At 37.2% G+C, this 13,550-nt stretch overlaps 1 protein-coding gene across 2 annotated transcripts in view; it reads left to right on the top strand.

Annotated features, from left to right (window-relative positions):
• The window catches only part of FAM110B (family with sequence similarity 110 member B), a 114,984-nt gene that overhangs the window by 31,728 nt on the left and 69,706 nt on the right, over nucleotides 1–13,550 (top strand). The gene's annotated exons all lie outside the window — the stretch shown is intronic.

Here is a 13,550-nt window from a genome sequence, read left to right as displayed (position 1 = left end):
CGAGGCCAAAGTTCATTGTCCTACTATCCATAGAGTAGAATCAAAATCGGCAAAAGTTTTGCCATTAGCACTGTCAGCATTTCAACTCATAACCTTCTCTCATGATCTGCTGCACATGCCTGGGAGTCAGACCACCAAGCACAGTTAGGCCCCCTCATGCCTTTGTTACACCATGCCCTTTCTCTCTGCTTCCCAGTTCTTTGATTCCAATTGCAACTGTATTTCTCCAGTCCACTGGCAAGGTCATCTTGAACAACTGAGGACACTGTATTCAAGACAGGACAGAAAAACTGACGATATTGATTGTACAGTGATTTCAAACTGAAGGGAAAAACCAAACCAGAAGTACTTATCACTGTAATGTTTGCTTTTGTTGCATTTCCCTTAGGAGTACACAAAACAATACAAGTTGCGATAACCATACACTAAAAAATGCAGTATTTCTTCTGAAAGTTATTTAAATATTTATTTATTTTTGAAGTGCCATTTTATGCATTGAGAGAGTAAAGACTTCCTAGAAAGTATCCTTATAATCCCATGGGGTGCATGGATGTCTCTAAGTGGGGTGGTAGTGATTAGTTTTCATGTACAACAGTGTTAGTGTACTGTCAGTTTTTGGTGGTGCACAGCAGCCCGGATTGAAATGCAGCCTTGAATGCTGTCACTGCTTCCAGCAAGGCAGTTTGTTCTGTGCCTTTCTGTCTCTTGTTGCCCTTTGTTGGAGGGGCTTGTTGCTAACCAGAAACACATGATATGAGACAGCCAAAAGTTCTGGGGAAAATCAAGAGCACTTCATAGTTGTGAAGATTTTATATTTGCCCTAGATTCTTTTTTTTTCATCAATGCAGCTGTAACTGTTGTTGTAAATTATATGAATAATTTATTAAGGAGTTCTTATTACCTCAAATAATGTTATGCTTATTGCTTCTCAGGACTGTGCTGCTCTTTGCTGTACTACAGCATTGCTCATACCCTGCTCTGTGTGTGGGGGTTTTATTCCCTTAAAGTTTTCTTCTGCTCCCAACCCTTTACTCTCCCCCTCTTCCCCCTTCTCTGCAAGAACATTTTGTTTCTGCTTCAGTGTATTCCATGATTTAACTGAAAAGCAGAGTCTTTTTTAATCAACAGCAACACATTTAAAAAAACCCTGCACAACCCTGGGAACTGCGCAGTGCACACATCTGTTTTCACATAAGCATGAATTGCTGGCTTTACAAACACGAAGCATGTCGTCCTTGCCACAGAGTTAGCTAAAGTGTTCCGTAACCTGAGACTCTATTTGAAATAAAACCAAAATTGTATAGCTTCTTTACCATACTAATGGAAAACATTTAATTTACTTCTTCAACCAAAATTATGACGCAATGCTGCTCAAGCAGATTTACAGTGCCTTTTCTTCCCTGGAAATCAATACAGCTTGGAGGTGCTGCTGTGGGAGCTGGCTAGTTGAGCACGATCCAGCTGCATTCAATGTAAACTTCTGTACCACAAACCAGAACTGGTGAATTTGATTTATTCAGGCATCGTTCTGTCTTTGAGATATCATGGTGTTGGATTTTATTCTTTGCTTTATTGCCATTAATACTAGATTGGATTTCAAAATAGCAAGTTCAGTGGGTTTACGATTTCTTTGTTCTGAAATCGCTCAGTGATTTTCTACTTTTCCTGAATTAAAGTACTTAAGTCTGTGGTAGTGATAGCAGCAAAAGCAGATCTGTGTACATGGCCATGTGTGCCTTTCAGTGGAGTCTTCCCCCCCCCCCCATTAAACAAAAAAGAAATAAAGGCAACACCAAAAAACAGACCTTCCTTCAGTATAAGCATTAAGGGCTAGCATAATAATTTTTAACTTTGTACAGAATAAGCTCTGAACATAAATGCTCGTTGATTTTTCTACTGCTAGAAGATGTAAAAGGCAACAGTGTTCTTTGGCTGAGTCCAAAAATATTTTTTTTTAAAATAGAACTATGGAGTTTATTTAATAAGTGAAGCCAACAGTGTAGACTTTCATAGTGCACAAACTTGTATGCCTTTGTTTCCTTTCTGATTCCTCCTACTTTATTTAAACTCTCTGCTATAAGAGGTTGTTGGTGTTTCCTTATCTTTTAACTTGATGGGATTTCAGCCATCTTACTCCTGGCAGAAAGTCTTTTCTAAAATAGCCCTTAGAATGGGGTCCCTGATGCTGCTGTGCTCCTCAAATGCTATATTTCTTTGAGAGGTTTGTCACTGATGGTCTGTGTGCTGGTCATGCTTAACTTCTCCTAGAAGGAAAATCTTGACTTGATGCTTGTCACAAGTATATTTCATCTTTTTTTAAAAAAAAGAAAAGTTCTACTTCCATTTCTCACGTAACTTTGATCCAGTTTTTTTTATCCTCCAACCATTTTTCTCTCTCATATACTTAACAATCTCATGGTAAATAAGCAGCTTGAGAAGATGATGTAGACAAATTGAGTTTGTTTTTGCAGGGATAACTCAGGTTGTTGTTGGTTAGCAAAGAGGAAGATAGGGATTTGAGTTGTATGAGAGTCTGGGGTTTGAGGTTTTTTGGACCTTTTTTCCTTCAGATGATGGAGAAGGTAATAATAGAATTAAGATGAGAAGCAATGTTGCTGATAGCTGCATTATTTTCTTTCAAAAGGCTACCATATGAGGCTTGATAGGGAAGTACAGTGAAGCCAAACTATAAATACTACTGATTTGTCTTATTTGGAGGAAAACAGTGAAAACAGTTTTGTACCGAATGTCAGGGCAGTTTCTAACATTCTTTAATACATTTTTATATATTTTTGAACTACTGTATAGTTTTACTCATAGTATACATACTGATTTTTAAAGATTCATTGAATGTATAAACTGCTACAAAAACTTTATTGATAGTAGTGTGGGAGAACATACAGTGACTGTGATTATAATGTTTACTTTAAACATAAGGACAGCTTCTAACTTAGAAATAAGAGAGATTTTGGCTATTAGATATTGCCCAACAATTTTCAACAGCTTAAATTTATTTTCTGAAATGCTTCCTGAAGATTGGCAAAATATCTCACTTAATCGGGTTGGCAAATCTGGATCTTTGGTGTTTGTACAGTCATAAATGTCTCCCTTGGCTACTATTTTGGAAATTATGTCTTGTGTCGCAGAACACCAAATTACTGGATGTACTGCCCCAGAATACTCTTTCAAACGAATGGTCTTATAAGGAACAACACACAAATCTTTACAGGAAGAACAGACGCATTTCAACTTCTCCCTTATTTTTTTGTATGATTTTTCATCACAAGATTTAACTCTTTCTACTCAGACTATTGATGTGAAACAGAAATGTAGTTAAATTCAAAAAAGAGGCTGACACATTTTGGGAATAGGTTTAGCCCCATAGGATTTCCGTTTGACTGTTCCAAAATTCTTGTTAGTGTGAAAGTTCCGTCATTTAGCTTTTCTTTTGCCATTTTCCCTATGCTAGCACTGGCAGTCCAGGCTAGAGTATGCCATAAAGAGTTTTAAAGCTACACTTTGAATAAAGCTTACATTTACTACAGAATATTTGCTTTGCATGGTTACAGTACGAGCACTGTATTCCTGTGTAAACACTGCAATAAAGTTGTGGAGAAGAAAAGAAATGCTTACAGCATTTGCACTAGAGTTCATGGAGCATGAGATAGTGTGCTGAGGATGCTGGTACTGGAAAGGGATTAAAAAAAGCTTCTCAGAAATAAAGAAAAATAACATTCTCAGACTATCAAAACAGTATGCAAGTGTTGAGAAGACAGGCACTAATTATTATGTGGAGAATAACCTGATCTGAAATGCCAAAATGGAATCCACTTTGTGATCTGACCTTCCTACATATGAATTGAAAAGCAGGAAAAGGTACAGGGCATGACCTAAAAATGGTTGTCTGGAGGCTTCTTTAGGTATGTTGGGTTTTATTTTTGTCTAGCCTGAAATGCAGTTTTTCCTCTTGAGTCAGACCTGAATAAACTGTTTTGGGTGTTCATGTTGCCCTCTTGGTTTCAGCTCTGCCAGACACACCTATTGCTACTTTAAGAATTGCTCTTAGTTGGAGTTTGAGTCCTGCTGGAAACAGAATGATGATGCAGTCCTGCTATTAAGAAACTTAAATAAGATAAGGCTAATCCTATTGTGTGCTTCTGCTTTCGGAGGTAGTATAGAAACTTGCCTTTCCTAGTTATAGCACCATACCACTGGTATGCTATGTGGGATTTCTCTCCCTTCTTTTGTTTTCTGATTTCCTGGCTTAGTTAGAAATTAATATTCAATTTTTTTCATATAGTTGTGGATGGCACTATACTGTGCCAATTTCCAGACTTCCAGAAAAATAAACCAGCTCTTTTTTGTTCTGTGAGTCAAAGAAGGTGAGAGAAAATACATGTACCTATAGTCTCTTTGATTATAGCAAATTTAGATTTCTTTTATGCAGGATGTTTATTTTATTTTGAATTTATTTATCAGTAGAGATAGAGTAAGGATTAGGGTAATGAATGCCTGTGAACTTTTGCTCAGATGTTTTATAAGTTTCAGAAGCAGAAACCCTGCACACATAATAAGAATTTTTTGATTGTCATTTTGGGTTCATAGTGAACCAAACTTCATTATCCTGCTTCAGGAAGACCTAGTATTGGCTATTAAAAAAACCCCCAACCGAAACTAACCAAATTCAAGAATTCTCCTACAGGTGTAGGAGGATAATCTACTCCCAGTAATTTTTTTACCTTGATCTTTTCTGTTTAGAGATAAAATGGCAAGCCAACTTCAGAACAAGATGATCCTTGGTCTAAACCAGTCCAAGGTGTCTTAAAACTTGCAGCATAATACAAGATTTGTAGAGAGTTAGGGTATTAGAGTGTACATTTTTGAAATAAGTTGGCTTTGAAAAGGTACACTTTTCAGACTTTCTTAAAAATTAGTAACTTTGTAATTAACTTAAGCAGTGGTTGCATATCTGTAAGTAATTAACAGTTGTCTCTTTTCCTTTCTTCTAAGGAATCTGAAACTGTCCACATAGTTGTGGTAGGTTCTGACTCACAGGGAAGATGTAGATAAAGAGCAGAAACCTTTTGTTCTTCGATCAGCAGCTGACTTGCTGTGTGGCCTTGGGCATGTCCTCTTGACTCTCTTGCACCATTTTACCATTGTACCCACTATTCTTGACACCACCATAAATAAGGTTCTTTGTAAGCCTTGTAATGAAAATACAATTGAAGCTGTTTACTTTTCTGAGTGTACTCAACTTCATTTGCTATGCAGTTTCTCATATGGCAATGTAAAGTGCAGTGGAATTAAGCAGTTTAGTCCATAGAGAATTTAAACAAAATAAAACCACCTTATACAACACGTATTACTGTAAAGTGGAATACTATGACTTAAGAGTTAAAATAAGAGGGAAAGAAAAGATCTGCCCTAGAAGAAATACGTGGCAGCTTAATTTGTCTGAGTCTTTAGCAGAGGTTTTCCACTTCTGTTTTCTGCCAAGTAAATTAAATTTATGGAGAAAAGCTAAACCTTCAAATGTTGGACTGTTAGTATCTTTTAACAAAGTTAATGTGGTGAAGCAAAATATTGATAATAATGAGCTGATGTTTAACGGTGGACCAGCTGACAGATCCTTGTGTTCTTATATAATGTGAAGATTGAGTGTCCTGTAAGCTTATTGTTTTGTGTTTTGTACTTACTATTGCATGCATGCCAGGGCATGGTCCAGGAAGAGGCATAAACTTTTTTTTCCTTTTTTCTTTCACAAATACATTTATTTCCTGTCTAGAGCTGGAAAAGAGGAGCACAAGAGGGGTTTTGTTAAATACAGCAAAATCTAATTACAGCTTGATTTAAAGCCACATTTACACAATGGCTGAGAAGTGAGTTCACTTCCACAAAACCAAACTTGTTGGCTTCCTACTGTGAGTTGGAGAATGTGAAGATGCATATCCTGGAGAGCCACTGCCTCCCTCTGCTGGCACCAGCTTTTCTAATGCTGTGCTGCAGCTCTGCTACAGGATATAAAAATACCAGTGTATTCCTATGCAAAAAATAGTGATGCATGAATTCATTAGTGTATACTCATCTTACTGATTATGCGCCAGGTAATACATGCTACATCATGTGTTACATGTGATAGGCTTGATGGCTTTTCTACAAGCTGTAGAAATCTTGTTCTTCTAAATGAATAGTTGTTTCCTCCAATCTGTATTTTGAATAGTTATGTCCCTAGTGATTCAAAGGAAAAATGTTGGGGAATAAACTACATTTTCTGGACTATATTGTTTTCATTTAATGTGCACCTCTGAAAAGTGCAAGATCTCATTTTGATTGCTTGCTGAAGTAGTTGAAAATGCAGTTTTCTTTCTTCAACTAGTTTGTGTCCTGCTGTTCTTTTGTTTCTTAGAGGAAAATGTTAGAGTAAATTTCCTGTTTACTGGAAGTTCATAATCTGTAGTATGTTTTATTCTTCCAGGGGTACCTTTTGCTTGAGAACCCCATCACAGGTGGTTTCATAACAGCAACTCATAATTGAGACTATGGTCTTTATTCTTTTCTTGCTTCCAGCTGATATTTACCATTTTAGCAGAGTTTTTTGTTATTGAACTTGGGCTTTATGCTGCTTCTACTCCTTCCATTTCTGCTTCTCCAGTTCATAAGAATTAGAGTAGCAGAGTTTAGAGATTAAATGTGTGCACTGCCACCATCCAGAAAAATCAGGCTAAGTGGAGGAAGAAGGTGCCTGGTGGTGAGACTGAAGTTGCTGTGCTTCTCAGCAGCATTGCTGGGCTGTGTTTGGAAGATGCTTCATGAGCACATTTGTGTTAAAAAGCAGCTGGGGCATGTGGGTTAGTGTACGTGGGAAGTCTTGGGGAAGGAGGAATAGGCATGGAGGGGAGGGAGCAGATCAGCATAAGGTTGAGGGGTATCACAGAAATGTAGGAGGGACAACAAAGCTTGCTCAGAAAAAGCATTGCAGACAGACTGGTGGAGAGGCAAAAGTAGAGGGAGAGGGCCTGTTGTGCACAGCATGTGGCTGTAAAGTGCCTGAGGGAGATACAGCTCTCCGAGCTGTGACTTTGAAGTGTTGTTAGCATTGCAAAAAGGTCAGAAAATAAGAGAAATACAGGTCTGTAGAATGTTTGTGAGAGAAGTGATGAGACAAGAGAACCTGGCAGTGTATTTCTGACAATGGGTGGGCCAGCAAGTGAAGAAATGTAAAGGTGCAAGGGGCAGAGAGGAGAAGGAACAAGATCTTGCAGAGATGAATCATTCTTTCACTGCTAGAGTGATCTCCTTTTTTTTTTGTTTGGTGTCTCCTCATTTCACACTTCTCAGAAAATTTCAGACCCAGACATATTATTGTGATATTGCTGAACCATAAAGCTGATGATGGGGGAAAATGAGGACCACAAATCTTCTTGTGATACTGAGAGGGGTCAGTGAATGACAATCACATCTCTGTGTATAGCTATATGTAACTGCACTCCAAAGACTACAAGAAAGTCTCTTTGCCATGAAGTCATATGCAGGGAACTGTCGTTCCACAGTCTTAGATTTCTATTCAGTTAACAAGAATTTTTGAAAACATACCTTCACTATTTCTTGCTACTTCTTCATATATTTCTGGGCTTTAGTTAGGTCCTTGCTGGAGTGCTGCATTTTCTTGGAGAATTGGTCAAGTGACAGTCATCAGCTCCAGAAAGAGAAATAAATTGTCTTTTCCAGCACTTTTTTGTCTGCATTGTATGTGGCACTCAAACCTTAAGGTGCCCCAAACTCCTAGGAGTGTGATCTTAGCTTTTTCCATCATATAATGTCAAAGTTCTGAGTAGTAAAAGGAAGATGAGCAGTCATTAAGATTAAAAAGTAGTCAGGTCCCACTTTTCAATAGGCCTCTCCAAGCCAATAAGATGAAGAAAATGCTGATGGGAAGACGAATCTTTGAGAACATACATAAGTGTCCAGGAATCAGAGTTAATGTTTTGTGTAGCTGTCCACTGGAGAAGAGAGTTGCATTCACACTGGAGTATAGTGTCCAGTGAAGTACTTGTTGTCATAGCCTTTGTGGTCCCTGTCTGGAATTGTCCCTTGTTTCCCAGATGCTCTGGCCACTTAACTGCTGGAAGCCACACAGACATATAAAGGAGTTTTGTGGCTTTAGCATCCTCTTATGTCAACAGGAATTTCTGCAGTCAGTTTCTTTAGAAGAGGCAACTTAGGGGTCAGATGTGTATGTATTGCCTCAGCTTTTTCTTCTGATTTTTTTTATAATTAAACCCTTTAAAACACAAAAACCAAACAACAACCAACAGTTTGATAAGCTCGTAGTTAATGCTAACATGCAGAAATGACTCCATATGAGTTGCGAGCTTTGTTCTTTTGGAAGCTTTTCTTTCAGCTGTGACAATTGTAAAGTTTATTCTCCTAGGAGATGCACAGATATCCACCTTCACCCCTAATAATTAAACAAAGTAGGTGTTCCTGCTGTTTCTTTGATGGATATATTTTCAGAGACGACAACATTTTCAGATACATTAATTGCCAGAGGTACACTATCAAAATACTAGGTATGTGTTTTTTCATTACTTCCCTAAATGAGCTGTAAAACCTAAAACCAACCAAATTCTTGACTTTGTAAAATTTTTTAAAGGAAGATTAATTTAAATTTATGAAGAAGAATATTCCCAAAACATGGAATATAGGAAAGAGGTTATTTTTCTCTATTCTGATTACCTTGAATCTTCTGTTGTAACTAAATTTAACTCCTGTGGTCAGTCTAATTTTTGCTTAACACAAATGCCTTGTCCGAGTGAGAAAGTTTACAGAGTTAAGGCATTTGGTGGGATAACCCTCCTGTTACATCTACGAGATGCATAAGGGACTTGATGTACAATATGGGGCCAGTAGGTCGCATTAATAAATTGACTGCTAATCTCAAGTGTTAAATGCCTACTGTGGATTTTTCACTTAACTCTGGTTAGTGCTGGCCAGTAGCAATACAGGGCATTGAGCTGGTCAAAAGGCAGTGGCTGCATGTTTTCTGCACCAAGAGCAGCTCTTCCTGGAGGGAAGCAGCTCTCTTTATATGAAACATGGTGAGCCTTAAGTGAAATTCCAGTGGAGAATTTCAGTCCTGAAGTTTTACTACTGTCATTGCCAGTTCTGGAGTTGTCTTCCAGCTTGCCAGAAGCTGCTTTATGCCACCAAATCTAGCTATTTAAGATAGCCCTTATTCTTCATAAGGGTAGCTAATGTCATGGTGGGTGATCCAGACTTAACCTGCTATGCAATAAAATTAAATGCTTCCATTCAGGCTTGTTTCTTAGAAGGTGTGGTGAATGAAAAGAATTCCTATCCATTTTTTTCCAGAGGAATTAGTACTAGGCTCTTCTTGAAGTCTAAAGAGTACAAAGAAAAGAAAATAATTTCTCAGTGTACTTTTTGATGGCTGACTTTATTTTTTCACTATTGTCCCTGAATCGTCCTACAAAAGCACCTTGGAATGAGAAGAACTTGTTACTCTCAACAATTTAACAAGCTTCTTAATTATACAGTTCTTAACAGACTTAAGTAAAAATACTTGTGCTTGATAAGTGCACAATCTGCAACCTAAATTAGCCTTCTCTTATAAGGATGGGTCAACATCTTCAAAATAGTTTTCTGATCTGTAAAGTATTTAGAGAGATGTTTCTGCATGGATCTGTTTAATATTGTTTACCAAAAAAGAAATTAAAAATCACATTGTCTCTTTTATTGCTGCCTCCTGTTGTAGCCACAACTTGCAATTTATACTAGGTTATGTGCTTTGAACTTTCAGAGGAGTGAAGTATTTTCACATGTGTCATGTAAACAATATTTGATCTGAAGCACTCTATAGTGAACTACTCAAGTAAAGAAAGACTAAGATACATGACCTCAGTCAAAAATCAGTAATTTCAGTGTGATTTTAGTTGGTTTTACCTGGAGATGTGATCAGTCCAATTTTCAAGCTTGATAGATTTGCATCAGTTCTAAATGAAGTTTTCTGTTACCTGTGGATTATTCCAGTAAAGTTTTGTCTTCTGTAAAGCTTTCTATTTGTCATCCATCTTTTCTATGTTCTACTCTGAAGTGCAGGTTTGAAAAAACCAACATAAAACAACTTTACTTTTTGATTGTTTTGAGTTACATCTTACTAGCTTCTACAGGAACATCTTCTTTTGCAATGCTCGTTCACTTGAGTTTTCACTGTGATAGGCAGCCTGTAATGAAAATGTTGACTCACCTGAATGCTATCTTTGTTTTCTTTATTCTGTAAGTCAGATTTCAAGATAAATTTAAATTACAACTATTAGATCACATTTCCTTGAATGATTGCTCATGATTATACTAAGTTGCTGCACTCACCTATTTCAGTCACAGTCAACATTTTAAATATCATGTTGAGGAAAGCAGGAGAAGATGTTTATATAGAGTCTTAATGATGATAGCTCCATATCTTGTTAGCTTAATATTTTGAGTCTCTTCAAATTAATGGTACTCTTTGTGTTAAAGATCTTTGTATAAAGAATAAAATGATTCATCTTATAAAATACAGGTGGTCTTGGGAAGGAGAGGGGAAAAAGGGATCTGAGGTGTAGCCTGGATGCATACATAAAGTAGTCTTCTATTTTTTTATAGATTGCACACCAGCAGCCTTTAATTTTTGAATGCTTTAATTCTAATGCAAGTACTGAAATGACTCACTGGTTATCTAAAGCATCAGGTAACTATACTTATATTTAGCCTTGTTCTATCTTACCCTTGTTTCTAGCTTCATTTTCTCAGTGGTAAGCTGCAGGGAGTTTAATTAATGTTTAAAAAAACAAAACCCCACAACAATGTGGGAAGTGTTCCCAAGTATTCTAACAAATACAGCCTCTGCAGGCCTTTTCTTGGAATGGTCAAGGCATATGGAAGATAAGTTCTCTGTCTTCTTTCACAGTACCTTCAAACACAGCATACTTAACTCCACCTGCCAACAGGCTACACTTTTCAGTTGGAGGTGATACTATTTTTAAGAAACAATGTCTTTTCTCTGCTGCCTCCAGTGGTGCCTTCATTTTGGTGATTGGTCTTTGCCAAGGCATGACCCTGGCTTTAACTTCCTTTGTCCTCCACCAACGAATTGCTGTGTGCCAGAGACTGCAGTATGTAACCATGTGTGGAGGTGTCTGCCTTTTTAGCTCACTATATCAAAGTGCTGAATTGCAGGGGTTCAGACAAGAAATCAATACTGTTTTTCCATCTGACTGCCCTGAAGACCATGCAAATATAATCTATCTGTGTAAAAAAAGTTATGTCCGCACTCCAAGAAGTAGAGTTGGCAAGCATGAGCTGTTCCTTGCATCACTGCTGAGAAGGATATTGCCTGGATAATTTTGTTTTCAGAGTAGTTACAGGTAAGTTCCCCTGACATTTGTAGCAGTGAGATGCAAATAATCTGTACAACAATGACAATTTTGCTGTTTTCCTTACAAGTTCTGTAGATCTGCCTCCAGCAGGCTTTGAGAACTGATGAGGTGAGTGAAGATGTACTGCAGCCTGGGAGGCATCCTTTTTTTTTCTGAGTTTCTCTGCCTATTAATACCTGTTAGATGTAGGTTTTGTTGCCTCTTTCTTTTAGACACACGCTTTTTTAATTTCTCTTTGATTTTGTTCTGTTTGGGCCTTTTTCTGACATAACGAGCTTCTCAGGTACAGACATGCATCTCCTTGACAGCCAGCAGCTTCTAGAGATTTTAGGCTTTATGTTTTTAATCTCCAGGCCATCTCACATATCCCCAGTTAGTGTAGTTTGTTACCTTTTCCTGTTGTATTTTTATTTACTTGAGGAAGTTACCTGTAGGTTCTGCCAAATATGAACTCAGACACAGGTGCAGTAAGGCTGGAGGGATGCCATGAGTTGGGAAACATGAGATATTCTTGTGTATGATATAATTCGGAAGACTTTAAGGAGTCTCTGGTTGTACTCCAAATTTCTTCTTTCACTATCAATAGGAGTTGAAATAATATGTATACAGAGACCTAAAAAAAATGATGTAACTACTGCAAAACATGAAAGATAATTTTTAAGCTTTTCCTTTATGTACTCTTAGAGCTGTGAAAGTCAATTTAAATCCCAAATTCTGAATGAATACAGACTTCTGAACATAGTTCTTTGCTCTGACTTATAAAGTATAATTTTAAAAAATTAAATCATAGATTTAATTTTGTTGGGTTTTGGTCTCATTTTATTGATGTGATGCAAAACAATAATAGAAGGTACTTTTACCTGATATAATCTACTAGTTACTGCAAGAGATGATTGTAATCCAAGTACTGAAAGAGAAAATGAGCCTTCTAAATTCTTCCCAACATCAATAGTTCAAAGCTGTTTCAGTTTGGTTTAAATGAAACAGATACAGAATTACATAAATGGGGAAGTTTTAAGTACTCAGAACAGCTTGAATACTTTAAGTGAGATAAATGGTTACGTTCTGTGGGTTAGCCATGCACATGCTGCAGCCTATATGCTGAACTGATCAGTGTGTTCTTTACATTGCTTCCCCTCAGTCCTTCCAAATAGGAATATTTATGCTAGTGAGTGGGATATGATGGGATTGCCTGCAGCAGTCCAACTGAATATAGAAATTATGACATTTTCAAGTTATGCAGTTTCTCATAGTTATGCTGTTTCTGTTATAAAATACAAATAATACATCAAGTAAAGTCAGTGTTAAACACTTAGGCAGCTTTGAAACTTGCTGATGTTTTCCTTCTTTAACAGCCCTTTTTCTGTGGTAAAGCTGCGTATATTTTGACTACAGACTGTTGGAATTTGCTTTGAAAATACCAGTGTCTGTTTTCTTTGCAGAATAGTTTTGGAGCAGCTTTTTCTTTGTATTCTGATTAAGTCAGATGTTTCGAGAGCAAGAGACTTCCTTGGTTCAGATTGGTAAAGACTGCATTATTGTAGAACATGCAGGAGGATACACACTTGAGACTGACCAAAAGGTTCAGTTCTGACTTCACTTGATTTTGAGTGCTCACCTTTTGACCTTATTCTCCCATGTTCATACCTAGTTTGTGTAGGGACAAAAAGGATTACTGTTATGCTATTAAAGTTATGTTGTATGGGATTACCGGTTTCCCTTTTCACCTCTGACATATTTGGGACTTGAAGACTCACTGCTGAGACATCACCCACTTGATGTAATGGGAAAACCCAATGATCTTAAAAATGTACTGTCCTTCAGTGGGTCCATTATTAGAGAAACTGAGGTATACTTGCTGTATATTGGTGCTCACAAACTGTATTTGAGTTCACAGTAAAGACTAGGTTCAGACCTGTAGCCATTACCCTGCTTTATTCCCAATCTTATGTTGATATAAATTCTTGATAAAATGAGTGCCCACTAAAATGGTGTGTGTGTAAACAGTGTTGAATTACTATGCTTGTGAGACAAAAGTTATTATGTAATTGCATTTTACTTAATTTAAAAACTGAAAATTCTAATGCTTGTGCTTTTAGAAACCTGTTCTGG

This window comes from Pithys albifrons, chromosome 4, assembly GCF_047495875.1.
Source record: "Pithys albifrons albifrons isolate INPA30051 chromosome 4, PitAlb_v1, whole genome shotgun sequence".
NCBI classification, from domain to species: Eukaryota; Metazoa; Chordata; class Aves; order Passeriformes; family Thamnophilidae; genus Pithys; species Pithys albifrons.
This window is presented reverse-complemented; position numbering and strand designations above follow the sequence as displayed.